The sequence below is a fragment of the Mus musculus genome, chromosome 12 (assembly GCF_000001635.26).
Source record: "Mus musculus strain C57BL/6J chromosome 12, GRCm38.p6 C57BL/6J".
Classification (NCBI taxonomy): Eukaryota; Metazoa; Chordata; class Mammalia; order Rodentia; family Muridae; genus Mus; species Mus musculus.
In genome coordinates, this window is record NC_000078.6 from 25,195,676 (window position 1) to 25,213,156 (window position 17,481).

General features: G+C 46.7%; 2 long non-coding RNA genes across 4 annotated transcripts in view; one reads left to right on the forward strand and one right to left on the reverse strand.

Annotated features, from left to right (window-relative positions):
* Positions 1-17,481, forward strand: part of Gm36287 — a 90,667-nt gene that overhangs the window by 56,136 nt on the left and 17,050 nt on the right. Inside the window, exon 6 of one of the 3 annotated variants that reach the window (XR_872584.1) lies at positions 13,113-13,753. The exons of the other annotated variants lie outside the window; for them this stretch is intronic. This is a non-coding gene — a long non-coding RNA (predicted gene, 36287). Of the gene's footprint in view, positions 1-13,112; positions 13,754-17,481 lie in introns of those variants that run through there. 3 annotated transcript variants of the gene reach the window in all.
* Positions 11,927-13,926, reverse strand: Gm36441. Its single transcript, XR_381347.3, has 2 exons — positions 13,763-13,926; positions 11,927-12,001 (listed from the first exon to the last, which is right to left on the reverse strand). It is a non-coding gene; the product is annotated as a predicted gene, 36441 (long non-coding RNA).

A 17,481-nucleotide genomic window follows, 5' to 3' on the forward strand; every position in this document is an offset into this window, starting at 1 on the left:
GCCCTCCCATTTGTTAGGACTCCATACTTCTGTTAATCCTCCACCTCTATGCAAACTGAGCTGGAAGCAACCAGCCTTTTACCTCTCACTATAGTACCTGTTACTATAGTTACTCTCGCTATAGTAGGTTCTAGGAATTAGATGTTGGCGTGCATGGGGTAGCACAATTATCTTGTCCTGCTTAGTGAACAGCTTGGAGGCAGCAAGAAAATGGGGAGAAAAGCCCCTTAGCCACCAGGGCTTCTCTCTAGAAAGAACAGGGCCATTGACAGCTGTCACCAGTTAACCAGAGTGAAAAACAGGAGCTGTGGTGTTCAAGACCTAAGAGAGTTCTAGTTAAGGCTGGGCCACCATATTGTCAGCTTGTCTGATGGGAGTGCTTGTGGAAGGGGCTGAGAACATGCCAGTCATTTGTATCACAAACACTGCTCTCACATTGTGAGCACAGATGTGGGGGAAGGAGATATTAGGTATCTGGAGTCCAGTGACCAAGCTCTCACTATCTAATCTTGGTAGACAGAGTGACAAGTGTGTAGATTGGAGGCATGGATAGATTATCACCTATCTTGAGTTCCGTTAGGCCGTTGTTCACTCTTGGGTAGAGACCTCCCCCGTTCTCAAGCCAGGAAATGGAAGAGATTTGTCCAAGTCTCTGGATCACAAGCTGACCTTACGTGCCCACCCACACAGAGAAAGCTCATAGAGTGGCCTCCTACACCTCAGGCTAGTTGATGGGGGTCATCAAAACCTGGGACAGAGAATGAGGAACTATCAGACTTTGAGGACAACCAGGTGGTGGGCAGGGGGCTCAGCAAAGATAGAGCATCGGAATTCATGTTTTCTAAGGAGTCCATGGAAGGGACACCCGATAAGGGAACTCAATAAGGGGCACAGGGCATAGTAGTCTGGAGGGCTTATTTCTTTTCCTCCTCCCTCCGTCCCTCCCTCTCCCCCTCTTGCCTCCCTTCCTTTAGTGCCCAGCACTAAATTGTAGGTTGTAGATATTCTCCTCCCATCTCCCAAAGGTGGAGATTGGACTGATACAGGTCAGGCAAGCACAAACCCAAAGACAACCTCATTGGCAGCGGCAGCGCTGAGCCCTCTGCCCCAGGCTGTCACCTCAGAATGGGTATTAGGTCTAAATGTATTCTTGGACTGGGATCTTTTCTAGGGTGGTATTTACCATCTGCCTCTTTCTCTGCACTCTGAACAAAGATCAGGAAAGTAGCTATGTCCACAGCCTGAAACCTCTAAATCAGAAGGCAGAAAGAAGATTCCCCTGTTGAAGGTGAGGGTTCATCATGCAATCCAGCTACCTTGTAAATGCTACTGTCAAACTCTTGGAGTTGGGTGGGTGCAGCCTTGGCCAGTGCTGTTTGGAGGAGATCCCTAGAGCCCCATAGGCTGGGGTAACATTTGTGTCTAGGTCCTGAGGCAGTCTGAGCCTTAGTTTCTCCATCTGATTTATTGACATAGAGCTTCTACTTCATGGGGGGGGGTAATGTGGGTAAACAAAACAAAATGTGTTTTCAGTTCAAAACAGTGCATAGGTGCTGCCTCCCAGGCAGGTGCATACAGGGCATGATACTCTGAGCCTGGAGGAGCCTCACAACGTTCTCATGGCCCTCCTGGAGCCCACACCTCTCCTAGATCCTTCGCACATCAGAGTAGGAGCCATGTGGGTGGGTGGTTCCCCATCAGCCTTGGTCTCTCCAGCTTTCTTATTACTCAAGTGGGCATAGATGAAGAACAAAGAGCAAGGGCTTTCCCAGAAGAGACAGAACATGACTCTGCAAAGCAGAAGGCTTGGTTCAAAGCTACACTTCTTTTTCCTTTAGGGCTGTGACAGTCTCCCAATAGATCTTTGCTGTGCAGTGCTGCTTGGTACTCAGGAGCCAGCCCTGAGGGAGCTTAGGAACCAGGAGTCTAGCCTGCCTTCTGCCCAGAGTCTTGTGCATGAGTCCCTCTGTCTTGCTCCCTCTCCCTCTCCCTCTCCCTCTCCCTCTCCCTCTCCCTCTCCCTCTCCCTCTCCCTCTCCCTCTCCCTCTCCCTCTCCCTCTCCCTCTCCCTCTCCCTCTCCCTCTCCCTCTCCTTCTCCCTCTCGGTGGTCTTGACTGATCCTGCAGGCCTTCTTGCTGCTTGCTGGAAGGGTTAATCAGCTGCTGTGCAGGGTAGAAGGGTGGGAGGGAGACAAGTGGGGAAGTAGTCAGAGCTGAAGTCTCGCAGCTGGGGCACTAGTTCCCAGTTCTCTTGCTCAAATGGTGCTGTGAGCTCTTGGCTTCTGGCTCCCTTTCCTCCCCTTCCAGAGAGACCCAGGTCTCCCCTCCAGACCCCTCCTCCTCACTGCTGACTCAGCTCTTTCTACAGTTTGCAAATGCTGCCTCGGGTGGTGGTGGTGGACTGGGTCTGGTTAGGGGTCAGTTGCTTTTCCCAGCTGCCTCCGGTGCTTCCTATTTAGAGACCAAGGCTTTTGGAGGTCAAGTGGCAAACAGCATGCCATGCCTGAGTTTGTAATCAGTGCTATGATGATGCCCCTCCTGGAGCTTTGTTGTTTATGAGGGGCTTTGGGGTAGGTAAGGACAGTTTCACCTGGGAATGGCTGGTAATGTACGGTGGCTCTTGGACTCCATCGATTCGTGGTGGAATTTAGCAATGAGTTTCCCCCGGGGACAGAAGTCGCTCCCTAGAAGGCTTGTCTATCAAATGTATTCTCCAGAACAACTTGAAGGCACTTGCAGAGACCCCAGCTCCACATGAAGAGGCCACTGTTTGTGTCTCTTTGTTCCTTTTGGAACAAAGATTTGGACCCCAGGGCTTCACTCTCCTGACCTTGAACATTTATTAGGTCCCCCTTTTTTCTGATCCAATTATTTCTCCAGCTTGGCCACAACTACTAGAGTTTACAGAACACAGTCCTTATTTTCAAATAGGGAGTGCCCAGAAGGAAGGCTCCTCAGTGTGCAACAGGGCAGGCTAGTTTCTAGGCCCTATCCTTAAGTCCCCTCCAGAGGACTCCCTTCCCTCCCTCATTATCATGAGGGTCCTATGTAGAGAACTGAAGTAGTTCTGGGAAACTGGAGCTGGTAGAGGCTTTGAGTATAACTATTTTTTGTACTAACAAAGATTGAGTTTAGGGCTTAAAGCATCTTAGGCAAGTACTCTACCTCTGAACTACGGACATCTCCAGTCCACTTTTTAAATCTTGAGACATTGCCTAGACTGTCACTGAATTTACTGTGTAGCCCAGGCTGGCCTTGAGCTTTTGATCTTCCCACCCTTGTCTCCCAGGAAGCTACATGCCTGGCTGAGTGTAACTGTATTGTAAATACATTTGATACTGTAGAGAGAAAGAACAGTAAAAACAGCCACAGCGGCACACAGATGCCACAGTCTTCCATCATCTTCATCACAAGCATCAGCATCCTCATTTGACCAGTGAGGACATGCAGAGAAGTTAAAACACCTGATGGAAAAGCCCCAATCAGAAGAAAGAAGCCGATCTAAGCTACAAATCCAGGGCTCTGAGCTGCACATGTGTTTGTAAAGATCCTTAAGCTCAAAGATGGCTAGCTCCCTCCTTCACGAGTACACTGGGTTTGCCCAGGGTAAGGCAGAATGACCACAAGGTAGAAATGCTACCGTGGACCTTGGAGTTTATGGAGAATAAATCACCACTTGTCTATTGGTGTGCTGCAGGGTGAGGTGGTACAGACAGGAGCTGCTGAGTAGAGTGCCAGCTCCAACGCCAGTGTGTTTACGTTCATGTGACCCTTGGGCTCCCTGGAACTCCATTTTGCTCACCTGATAAAAAGGTATAACAGGTCCTGACAGTTATATCATTTCCCAGGGGCCGTTGTTGAAATGGGACAGAGTAGTTTAAACATTGGAATCCAAGGTCTTGCAGTTCTGGAGGCTGGAGGTCTAAGGTCAAAATGTCATCAGTAGAGTGTGCACTCACTACGCTTGAGGGGCATTGTCCCTGTCTCTGCTCAAATGGTCAGGGTATTACAAAGTGGCCTGCTCTAACCTACACTGTTACCTCTATAAGGCAGAAATATGTCCTGTGGCAGAATATCTGTTTTCCATACTTCTGAGAGCACGGGATGAGGGGTAGATGAACTCTCTGGGTTGTCTTCTTAGCTGACTGTATGTAGTAAGAGATGTTCCTTAGTTTGGATCAGATTGGAGTACTCATCAAGGAGGCAGCTTTGAGAAAGACAGTATGGTTATTTCTCAGCATCTCTTATGAGAGGATTAAGTAGGCCAGGCTAATAAAAATGTTCCCTTCTGTGCACTCTACCAAGCTTTCTATATTAATTTTTTAATTGGCAAATCACAGTTGTGCATATTTATGGAGGTGCCATGTGACATTTTGAGGTATAGTTACATTATAGAATGATTAGGCCAAGCCCATTAATGGAATGCTATCTCATATGCTTACTTTTTGCCCAGAATGATGGCTATAATAAATAACAATTCATTTAAAAATTTAAAAATTGCTAACAGAGCAGATTTGAAAATCCAGCTTGGTTCTCTGTAGTCAGGCATAAACACGGCCCCAACTCCTCAAATGTGACAAATGTACTCAGATATTTTATACAAATGTAAGTATTTGGGCACGTGGCCCGATCCTTGAAGTGTTAGCACTGATAAGTTAAATGTCAGTTGCTTACTCATTTGTGAGTGAAGATTCTTAGATATTCAGCCATGTGCTGTTGAAATTCTACTCTGAAATGGGCTCTGGCAATCAGCCCAACAGAGTTGAAATGATGTTTGAGGCAGGCTAGGCAGTGTGTCATCACACGTGTGTGCATTTAAATAAAGGTCTCCAAAGAGTGTTTACATCATACAGTCTTCCCCACCACTGTACTACCCACCTTCTTGTGAAGCTGTTTTACCTTCCAGAGAAAAATCTGATCTTCAAAAGGAGTTAGCATCCTTGACATTTCTTGGTCTAATGTCTCTTGGTTCTTAGGGTCTTTTAACCATGCATGATTTTATATTATCATTTGGAAAATATTAATTTATTGAGTTATGCAAACCTTCCAAATGTTGACACATTTCACTGTACAGCATCCAGGAACCATATTTATTAACACCACCATCAATCTCATTAGAAAAGCCTTGGAAAGCACTCAGTCAAGCACATGGTGATGGGTAGTTTTCCAAAATTTGGATTTTTTTTTTTTACTTGAAATCACAGATTTTATCATTGACAAGATGTTTTCCCTAAACTACTAGGCTCACTTTGTTCATTTTCAAGGGGATCTCTGCCAAACACCTAAGTCTGAAGAGTCATAGATTGTGAGATATTGAGTAAAAAATGGTATTGTGTGAGATGAAAATGGCTAGTTTAGCTTGCAACTCAAATGACTGCTTTCCCCCAGGCAGCTTCTCATGTCAGAGAATAACAGAAGGGCCCAGATATCTTTTCCATTTTCTAGTACAAATTATTAAAATGCAACCAAGAGTGAAATTACTACTTTTTTCATTAAGGACTATCTTTATCTTTATGGCTCTGATTGGGTAGGGATGTGTGTGACAGGGAAGAATGGAATCATTATCACTGCTGTTCGGTATCACTGCCTACTGCTTCGGTGAGTGGAGTTTAACCAGTAATTACTTTTATTTCATGTATGCAAGGGTTGTCCAGGGTAAGATCAAACATTACCCCATACTTCTTTCTTTTTCTCTTGTTTGTATTTTTGGGTCTCTAGGTCAGCCCATTATTTGGTTTCAGTTTGTTTTTTGGTGCTCAATTTCTCTTGTGTCTCTCCTCTTCCTCACCCTTTCTCTCTCAACTTCTATTTTCCTGACCCTGGTTTACCCTGCCTCACCACACCCCTTCCCTTCCCTACACTCCTTTCCCAGTGACTGGGTCCTTGGGAAAGGGACAGCTCCACATGGGTGTGCATAGGCAGCATTCACTGTGGTGGAAGAGGTACCCTCCTAATGATTCTCAACACATAAGTAAAAGAAGGCCCTTTCCTTGGGGTATGACTCAGTGCTGGAAGTATCTCAGTAGGTGCTGTGTCTGCAGGGCACCCCCTCCTCAGGCTTGCTGTTCTAGGGTACAGATTTCAGTGATGGAGTCATGGGAAAGGAAAACCACTATCTTATTCCTCCTCATTTTGAGGCAGCTTGATTTTGGTACTGTGCTGAACACATAGGTCTAAGGGGTTTATTACTGTTTCTGGTGTACTTGCTATGGAAATTCCCTGAATATCAGAAGGTGACTTAGTCTCAGTGAGACTTTGCAGAATAATTTGCTCATGGAGATGGCTCCTCCTAAGGTTCTTTGGTGCTCTCCTCCTGTTCCTACTCAGCCCATCCAAAGTTCTTGCCTTCATCCCCCTCCCCCCAACCTAGAGTACATCTTTACATGACATATCCATGACTATTATTTAAAATTGTAATTTAATTTTATTTAATATGCATGAGTGCTTTGCCTGCATACATGCCTATGCTCCTTGTACATTCCCAGTGTCTGCAGAGTTCAGGAGAGAGCATCATATCCCTGGAAGTGGAGTTACAGATGATTGCAAGCTACCATGTGAGGTCTGGGCATCAAATCTAGGTCCATGTAAGAGCAACAAGTGCTCTTAACCATTGAGCCATTCTTCTAGCTGATATCCCTGGCTATTCTTTTTTCTTTTTGAGAAAAGCAGCAAATCTTTAACAAACTCTTTGCACAGGCCAGGTGTCCCAAGAACGTAACGCATATTTTTTTTCATTGAGACCTTATAGCCCCCAGAAGCAAACTGAGCCTTGAAAGACATGTAGTGACTTGTCTTAGAAGTCTCCTCATCAATCGCTTTCCTAGAAGAAGGATAAAGATATAGACATTGAAGACTGGAGCAATTGGTAGCAAACAGAAAGGCAGAAACAATGAGCTCTCCCACCCCCACAACCATCAGTGTGAAAAATGTCTTCCCTAGGGTAACATCCATGTATGCACGTGCGTGCACACACACACACACACACACACACACACACACACACACACACACACACACAGAGAGAGAGAGAGAGAGAGAGAGAGAGAGAGAGAGAGAGAGAACATGTATATGCAGGTAGCATTAAATGGTGAGTGGGTGTGTGGTAAAGGAGCTGGTGTCTGGTCCAAGTATGGCACTCAGAGGCCTATGGTAAGGCTCCTGGTCATTGTCCTGCAGGGCAGAGGGGACACATGACAGTATATAGTTGGCATGAAACAGATGCCTCAAGCTTGCTGTACAAAGTAAGCAGTAAATGTGCTTCTGGAAAGTGTATGTAGAGAGACATTTGGAGGTTGGATCTGGAGGCAAAGAGGAGGAGCATAGTGAGGGCCAGAGGACAGAGCACACTGAGGCCCCTGCAGAAAGCCAGAGGTAATTCATTGATGCCAATGAGGATAACAGACTCTCCAGGCCATGACAGATCACATGTGAGGACGAGTGTGGAAAGGGGTGTGGCATGTGGTCTGGCTTCTAGGTAGGATGCTCATGGGCACTGAGACCCTTCCTTCTGGCAGTGGGCCATGGGCCAGAGGCAAGGGGTGGGTGTGAGGATGAAGGGACTTTGAATGAAAGCTTTGGGAGACTAACATTTTAAGCCTCTCTACTGACCCATAGCTAAAGGTATGGAGGTGAGCACCCATTGCCAGAGTTGGGGATACAACCCCAGTGAGACAGTATCTTAGTGGGGGCATTTAGAGCACTGTTCACATGGCCCCATCCAGATGACTGAACCATGGTTTGAAGGTAACTGTAAGCTCAGAGAAAGGAAAGAGGAGCAGGAAGGGTGTGGGAATCTCCTGGCTCTATACTTGATCAACCACAAGTCCTCAAAGCCCAAAGCTTGATGAGGCAATAACAGTGTCCCTCTGCGCAGGCTCAGCATCTGTGCATCCTCATGCAAGCGAAGTGACTTTGGACCTGACAAGCTGTTCTCCAGCTCTTGTCACTAACCACCAAGTACAGCTAATTCAGCCTGCCTCCGGCTAAGGAGTTATCGGCCCTCCGACTGAAGGATGGTTTCCCCTAAGCACTGAGCTTCCCCTCTGGCAGAGCTAAATATCAACTATTTCCCTCGATTTCATGATTATTCATGGGAACTCTTGTCATTCTTGAGTGGGAAGTCATAGTAGGGAGATATAGATACCACTGAGAGGAAGAAGTGCCTGAGAACAGGGTCCTGTTTGTTACGGGTGGACTGCTGAGTCACAGCCAGCGCATACGCTGCCAACTCGGGTGAAACTACAGAAGTGGATGAGTGTCCAATCATCTAACCTGTGTTCAGGCAAAGGACCTGTCATTGGGATGAAAGTTTGCCCACATACTCTCCTGTTTCAGGCTTTGACAGTCAAATCAATTCAACATCTACAGGGACTTAAGAGGTGACAGATGATATGCTGCAGTGGGGAGAGAAGCGTGAAGCCCAGGCCTAATATGCTTGTATGGATGCAGTTACTTAAAACTGAGCATAAGAGGGGTTGGGGGTGGCTTAGTGATTCCCTATTACCCACATACAAGCATGGAGAGCCGCTATGGGAGAACATGGGAGGTGGAGGCAAGGGTTTCTGGGACAAGAGACCGAGCTAGACTAGACAAGTTGACAAGCTCCAGGTTCAGCAAGAGATGCTGCCTCAGTAAATAAAGTGGAGAATAAAGAAGAAAGGTACCGGATACAAACTCGTGGCCTCTACATACATATATGCACAGATATATTATCACATGTGTAAACTAATATGTATGTATGCATCATTATACACTCACACCCTGACCACAACCCCCCCCCCCCCAAAATCAAACTGGATACAGGAACCTTGTCATTGAACTGCCGTATGTGTGTGTGTGTGTGTGTGTGTGTGTGTGTGTGTGCATACATGGATGTTACTCTAGGGGAGACATTTTTCACACTGAATGGTTGTACTTGTCATTTTTCCAATCAGTGTAACAAAATGCCTTAAGGGAGTCAGAGTTTATTCTAGCTCACAGTATCATGATCGGCAGTGTGTTCATGTGATAGATAGGACACAGAGACTTCTGGCTTGAACTGAGTGTAGGAAACATTGTAACCTTCCATTTGTGACCTACCCCAGGAAAGGCTCTATGCACTTCCCACATTTTGCTCCTCACTAGGTAATAAGCATTCAAAACACTAGCCTGTGAAGCCCATCTCAGATTCAAGCAGTAACACGGGTAGTCTCTTAGTCCCATGGAAGGAGAGCAGGATTGAGCGCTTGGAGAAAGCACACTTTCTCACATGCCCAGCTGAAGGCAGCGTGTGGAGCCGGGTTCCTCCTGCTCTGTCTTTTCTATTTTTAATTTTTCTGTATCGGATATTTTCTTTATTTATATTTCAAATGCTTTCCCTTTTTCAGGTCTCCCCTTCAGAAACCCCATATCCCCTCCCCCCTCCCCCGCTTCTATGAGGGTGCTCCCCCAACCACCCACACACTCCTGTCTTCCCGCCCTGGCATTCCCCTACATTGGGGCATCAAACACCCTCAGGCCAAGGGCCTCTCCTCCCACTGATGTCCAACAAAGGCATCCTCTGCCACATATGTGGCTGGAGGCATGGGTCCCTCCATGTGTACTCTTTGGTTGGTGGTTCAGTCCCCAGGAGCTCTGGTGGGGGTGTCTGACCAGTTGACACTGTTGCTCCCTCCATGGGGCTGCAAACCTCCTCAGCTCCTCCAGTCCCTTCTCCAATGCCTCCATCGGGAACCCCTGAGCTCAGTCCAATGGTTGGTTCTGGCAGAGCCTCTCAGGAGATAGCCATATCAGGCTCCCTTCAGAAAGCACTTCCTGGACAATAGTGTCTGGGTTTGGACTGCATATGGGATGGATTCCCAGGTGGACCAGTCTCTGGATGGCCTTTCCTTCAGTCTCTGCTCCACACTTTGTCTTCATATTTCCTCCTGTGAGTATTTTATTCTCCCTTCTAAGAAGCACAGAAACATTCACACTTTGGTCTTCCTTCTTGGGCTTCATATGGTCTGTGAATTGAATTGTGGGTATTCCAAGCTTTTGGGCTAATATCCACTTATTAATGAGTGCATACCATGTGTGTTCTTTTGTGACTGAATTACCTCACTCAGGATGATATTTTCAGGTTCCATCCATTTGCCTGTGAATTTCATGAAGCCATTGTTTTTTAATAGCTGACTAGTATTCTATTGTGTAAATGTACCACATTTTCTATTTCCATTCCTCTGTTGAGGGACATCTGAGTTGTTTCCAGCTTCTGGCTATTATAAATATGGCTGCTATGAACATAGTGGAGTATGTGTCTTTATTACATGTTGGAGCATCTTCTGGGTATATGCCAAGGAGGGGCATAGCTGTATCCTTAGGTAATACTATGTCCAATTTTCTGAGGAACCGCCAGACTGATTTCCAGAGTGATTGTACCAGCTTGCAATTCCATCAGCAATGGAGGAGTGTTCCTCTTTCTCCACTTCCTCGCCAGCATCTGCTGTCACTTGAGTTTTTAATCTTAGCCATTCTGACTGCTGTGAGGTGGAATCTCAGGGTTGTTTTGATTTGCATTTCCCTGATGACTAAGGACGTTGAACATTTCTTTAGGTGCTTCTCGGCCATTTGAGTTTCCTCAGTTGAGAATTCTCTGTTTAGCTCTGTTCCCCATTTTTTTTTTAAATAGGGTTATTTTGTTCTCTGGAGTCTACCTTCTTCAGTTCTTTGTATATATTGGATATTGGCCCTCTATGGGGTATAGGATTGGTAAAGATCTTTTCCTAATCTGTTGATTGCCATTTTGTCTTATTGACAGTGTCCTTTGCCTTATAGAAGCTTTTCAATTTTATGAGGTCCCATTTGTCAATTCTTGATCTTAGAGCATAAACCATTGGTGTTCTGTTCAGGAACTTCCCCCCTGTGCCCATGTGTTTGAGCCTTTTCCCCACTTTCTCTTCTATTAGATTCAGGGTATCTGGTTTTATGTGGAGGTCCTTGATCCTCTTGGACTTGAGCTTTGTACAGGGAGATATGAATGGATCAATTTGCATTCTTCTACATGTTGACTGCTAGTTGAACCAGCACCATTTGCTGAAAATGCTGTCTTTTTTTCCACTGGATAGTTTTAGCTCTTTTGTCAAAGATCAAGTGACCATAGGTATGTGAGTTCATTTCTGGATCTTCTGTTCTATTACATTAATCTATCTGCTTGTCACTGTACCAACACCATGCAGTTTTTATCACTATTGCTCTGTAGTACAGCTTGAGGTCAGGGATGGTGATTCCCTCAGAAGTCCTTTTATTGTTGAGAATAGTTTTTGCTGTTGTGGTTTTTTTGTTATTCTAAATGAATTTGATCATTGCTTTTCTAACTCTATGAAGAATTGAGTTGGAATTTTGATGGGGATTGCCTTGAATCTGCAGATTGCTTTCAGCAAGATGGCCGTCTTTACTATATTAATCCTGGTAATGCATGAGCATGGGAGGTTTTTCCATCTTCTGAGATCTTCTTCAATTTCTTTCTTCAGAAACTTGAAGTTCTTGTCATACAGATCTTTCACTTGTTTGGTTAGAGTCAGAGTCACACCAAGATATTTTATACTGTTTGTGACATTGTGAAAGGTGTCGTCTCCCTGATTTTCCTGCTCTGTCTTAACTGCATTGTCCCCCTCACTTTAGAGGATGAGTGGGGTGGAGGGCCATGGAAGGGGTCATGACGGAGCCTAGAACTTCCAAATCAGAAAAGCAGGGTCTTACTAACTACCTCCAGGGAAAGGCGCTGATCTGCACTTATGATATGAGGTCACCTTCATTAGAAAGACACGAACATGCCTATTTAGATATGGTCCCTTCTTTTAGAGACTTGTCATAGCTCAGACAGAAAACTTTTCAGGTTTTCAGTGATATATTTTCAAATCTCATTCTCCATTGGGTCCCCCTCCTCCCCTTTTTTCCTCCTTCCCTCCTTTTTTCCTGTTCCGTGCTGGTCTGCCCTGGCATCCTTCATTGTGTAGAGGGGTTGAAGGGGCTAGGATGGCTTCCTGGAAGAGACAGAAGGAGTTAGGAGGGTATTAAGGGTCTTCCTTCCTCACTGTGAGCCTTTTTTTTTTTCTGATAGTGCCAGAGTGGGAGAAACAGTCACACCCAGAGCCAGTATACCTGTATTAAAACCCAGCTTAACTTTTGAGTGATAGACCTGGGCTAGAGAGAGAGACCTGTCTCTCTGACCTATATAACACAGAATGGGTCATGCTGGTCTGTGAAAAGGAGGCTGGTCTGGAGCAAAGGTTCAGGGAGGAAGTTTCCAGAAACTCTTACTGTTCCTCATCTTGCACAGAATGACTGTCTGCCCAAATTGAGAAATGGCCTTTTCTCTTGGTTGTTGACATCTGAGCTGCCAACAGTTAGGCTGCACTCCTGCAGGACACTGTGACCCTCCTGGGCCTCTCTGGAGACTCCCAGTAGCCACCTGTGGTCTCTCTGTTCTTTTTGTCCAGCTCTCGCCAAGTGGGGCAGAATCCCTCCGTGCATCTCAAGTTGCTGTGCTCCATGGCTTTATTGAGGCATGGGAGGAAGCCAGCCTGCCTCTCCTGGATCCTCTGGTACTCCCTGCAGTGCCCTGTGGCAGGCTGTATCTCTCGCTGTTCCTCAGTCAAGATCCTGCTTTCTATCCCCCTCCTACTTTTTACTTTTGCCCTGGACTTACACATTATGGCTGAATCTACATTTGGGGCATTTCACCTTTTAGGCTCCCACAACCAACAGGAAAATTCTCACACTGCCTCACAGTCTTCCCCGAGGACTGGACTGCTTCAGAATACAACAACTGGGGTGTTGACCACATCCGTCTAATTATGGCAGAAATCACCAGCTTTATGTTGGGTCCATGTATAGACTAGAACACTCTCGGTTTGGTATTTTTATTTCACTCTCTCCAGGATCTCACTATGCAGCCCCTGCATGTCCTACAAGGCTATGTGGATCTTCATGGCTCTGCTTATACCAGACCTCTCTTCTGTGTATTTTTTTAAATGAGAAGAATTAAAATTATGATAAAATATATATAACAAAGTTTAATACATTTAGAAGTGCATGGCCTGTGGCTTTATGCTCCTTTTTCATACGTTTTATTTTATTTTATTTTATTTTTAGGTGCTACCTTCTGCCTGCTTCACATCAAATGCATCTATATTTCTGGGTGCATCACAGAGAACACCACTGCTCTCCAGTGTCCTCACTTTGGAACTCTCAACTGAACTTCTGGGTTGCACCTCCAGCTCTCTTCACTTTCTGTGATTTGGGACTGTTCTGTCTGTACAAATGCAAATCATGAGACTCCCCTTGGGGGAGAAGAGAGAGTCAGAGAGTCAGACTGTCATGCCCAGAGAGTGGCTGGCTCCTACCCCCGGAAATGGGCCTCTTACTGTGACTGCCCTGGGGCCAGCCGAACAGCTGCGTTGGCCGAGCAGGAAGTGGTGAACAGGCTGGACCCTGTTCCAGCACGTTGTGGGGGAAAGAAAGAAAAAAGAAAAAAAAAGTTCCATCAGAGAAACTGCACGCTAGCTTAGGCCAAGGCTGATCACTGACCTCCTGTGTGGTACAATCGATCTGGACCAACCACTTCCCCCTTATTCTTCCCCGTATGGGAAAGTCGGTGCAGGTGCGCAGGGCCACACAAAGCAGCTTGGGAGATAGCAGCCCAGGAAAAATAATTCCACCTGTAAACACCTGTGTTAACAAGTGCTGTATTTGTTCAGCTATTTTCTTTTTCAAACACTGTTTACACACACCTATTCTCTTACCTCGGTCAGGTGTGTCTTGCATGGCATCTGGGGACCCACTGGCAGGAGTCCAGGGTGCCTCAGAAATGCCTGTGTCCTCTGCCCAGCAATGTAGGGCTGGGACTGCCAGGCTCTCAGCTGGAGTGCCAGTGCTGCTGGGTCAGCCTCTTGGAATGCTTTCAGGTCCCTAGGTGCTTAAGGTTGGGAGACTTCACGTGACCAGAAGGGCCTGTCCGGGGGACAGTGACCCCAGCTGGATGAAAGAGCGCACCTGCTGGCCCAGGTCACTTTGCATTTTCACACCCTGAGGAAATTTGAACCCTTGGCCCACCCTTACACCAATGGCTAGATAGAGATGCCCTTCTTAGTGGGCAGGGAGTCAGTGGCTGTTTAGGTCAGCGCTCTGGCATCCTACTGCGACTCCTAGAGTTCTTCCTGATTCCCTTTGACTCCAGGAAGGATCCTTTTAGCATCCTGACACTCAGGCTCAGGCCCAGGGTATCTCAAGGAATTAGCCAGCCACTCCCTGGTGAGAGTGAGCTATTGTTATTCTGGATGTTTATTTACCACAAACCCCTTTATCAAAACAGCTACACAGCTATAGAATGAGGGGCAGGGCAGGGGTAAGAACCCTCTATCTACCACTCCTGCCCATCACTGAAGCACATCTGTCACCAAGGAGCCCACAACAACACCGGGCAGTCTATTTCAACTTTCCCAAGTGTTTCTTCTGTCCTAGAATCCCTCTCGATGGTTGTATCATTATCTGCCCTCTGGCCTGTGACAGTTTCTCAGACTTTCTTTGTCCTCTTGTATGATGCAACAGTTTTGGGGAGCACCGATCAGGTATTTTTCTTATTGTCAGAGTGGGAGTCTGTGTTTGGAGATGCAAACCTCAGGAGAGAAGTCTTCATTCACTGCAGCCTGATGGGAGCGCACACTGTCATGGTCACCTCGCTGTGGGAGCACACACCATCTCAGTGACCTATCGCTATTGGTGTTGACCTCTGTCTCTTAGCTGAGCCTGTTCATCAGATTTCCCCAGAGTCCAGGGCTCCCATGTAGCGCGACCCTTCCTCCATCTGTTCTTCAGAGGTCAAACAATGCTGAGCTAGGGGCAGGGGTGGCCAGTCTCCACCCCTTGGAGGGAAGAACAAACCCACCTAAAACATATGGACAGTCACATGGTCTCTGCTCCCTGTTATGTACTTACTCAATGGTTTATACCCATGGTTCCTAGGTGTTTATTTTATACTCTGGGCTTGAATACAGTCCTCACCCTATTTGATTGCTCTAACCTTTCCAGATTTGGGTTTGGGTTTGGGTCCTGCTGACGGCTTGGTCCTTTCTCTTTCTGAGCACTTCCTCACTCAAGGGAAAGGCACTTTTGCTGAACACCTGCTCGGGCCTTTTATTTGCATTTTCAGTATCACCCATCCCTTTCCCAAACACCACTCTCCTCCTCTCAGACCCACAGTCTTCACTCTTGTCCTAGCATCACAGTAGCATCACAGGGTACCAGAGGCGGGGAGGCAGGTAGCCAGGTGTGGGCTCTGCTTCTGTCCCTCCCTAGCTGTGCATTCAGGAACAGCCTCTGATATGTGTGTGTGGGGGTCAGAGGTCAACCTTTAGTGTTATTTCTCAGGAGCCATCTACCTTGTTTTTCTAAAAACAGGGTCTCTTAGCATCACCTGGAACTCATCCAGTAGGCTATGCTGGGTGTCCATTGAGCCCCAGGGATCCACCTGTTTCTGGTCCCGAGATTAAGTGCCTGAGTAACTTTTTGATCTTTTGTGACCTAGATTAGACCAGATGGGCTTTGAAGCCTCCCTCTTTCCTGATGTCCCATGCAGGCCCAGGCACGGTTGCCCAGAGGGTTGAGTGAAGAACCGAGACAGCTGGGAAGGGGCCATGGGCTAGAATCAGCTTTGTGATTCTGCAGGTAGGAAAGATGTCATTCTCCCACAGAGAGAGGACTAGACCCTGAAACTGACCTTTGGAGACAATGCCCTTTGCTGGGAGCTTAGGCTTTTTGCATAACCAGGCTGACTGAGCACAGGCCCAGCGGTGAGAAGCCAGGCTGATCTGATGGTGTGTTAACTCCCTTGCCTTTGTGGGTAGGCAAATCCGCACCTTTGCCCACTGCTATTAGACATCTGTCTCTCACCGTGCTCCTCCCCTCCCAGCAGTGGCACACGTCAACTTCTGTCACTAAGTGGGATTTAGGTTAGGGTGTGAGTTTAGTTTTCTGGTGTGAATTTTCCAGCTTGGTTACAGGTACTGAAACCAGAAGCCAGTGCCTGACGGACGGTGGAGTGTGGCAGCACATATTGGTTCCTGTGGGAATTGTCATGGTCCTGGTCTTCAGTGTGATGGAAGCCAGTTCCAGCAGAACAGGAAGGGGCAGGTTCTGGAAATGGTGTGAGTGGGCATGACAGGGGAGCACACCTGAGTGTTCAGGTGGAGAGGCCTAGAGCGGGCCTGAGCAGAGCAAGTGTGGGGTTCTGTCCTGGAGAAAGAAGTTAAACTCTACTTAGTCCAGCTGGGATCCAGGTTAGGGAATGCCAAGGCTCAGGCAGAAACAGAGGGTGTCTTAGGACTCAGTCAGGCATGGATTGAGTAGAGGAAAAGGGGACTCAGGTCACGAGCCCAAAGACATGTTCCTCCCAGAACAGTCAGGGAGGAGTCAGCTGTCTGGTAAACAGTAAGGGGTATGGACAGATAAAAGGGGATGGTCCTGGCCTCCCTCTGTTTTAGGTAGTGCACACAAGCATGGAGATGTAGACACAGGGAAGTCTGTTGCCCTATGGTAGGTCAATACTACAAGAACCCAGTGAAAATGTCCGCCCGTTTGCTTTAGGATAGATAGCTGCGTAGTGGGATCCTCTGAGGATGTATAACAGAGTCAGATAGGATTATGTAGGAGATACTTGAAGGTCACACTGATGAGTGAATAAAGCCCCATTCAGAAAGGGGAACCCACAATACGTTATATCATAATCATCTCGTTGGAGTGGGCCACTGTATTACTTTTCTATTACTGTGATAAAACATTGTGAGGAAGGCAACTTATAGAAGAAAGGGTTTATTCAGGCTCAAGGTTCCAGAGAGATAAGAGTCTATCATGGCAGGGGAATGGCTGGCATGGTGGCTGAAGCAGGAAGACTAGAGCTTACATTTTGAACCACTAACACAGAGAGAGTGGCCTAGAAATGGCCCATGCCTTCAAACTCTCCAAGCCAGCCTCTAGTGACATACTTCCTCCAACAGTGCCTTCCCAAACAGCGCCACCAACTGGGAACCAAGTGTACAGACACACAACCTGTGGGGGACAGTCTCATTTAAACGAGTGTAGTTATCATGTAGGCTAACAGAAAACCTGATGAGCAGTGACTGACAGAAAACATAAAGAATGGTTTTTCTTATGCAATACCATCTGGAGGTAGGCAGTGGGCAGAGTTTTGTGATTTAACAAGATCTTCCAAGGTTCAGGCTCTTCTGCCACTGTCCATGAAACATTTTGTTGTTGTTATTGTTGTTATTTTTTCGTTGTTTGATTCTGTTTCCCATCATTTCATTTTTCCCTCATTGTCCTAAAAATGGCTGCTGTAGTCCAAAATTCACACAATCAGAAACAAGTATAAGGAAAGGGGCAGGCCTGGCCAGTCTCTTCTCTATCCCCTCTCCTTCCCTTTCTTCCTTTCTCTCCCTCCTCTTCCCCCACCCGACAAGGAAACAAA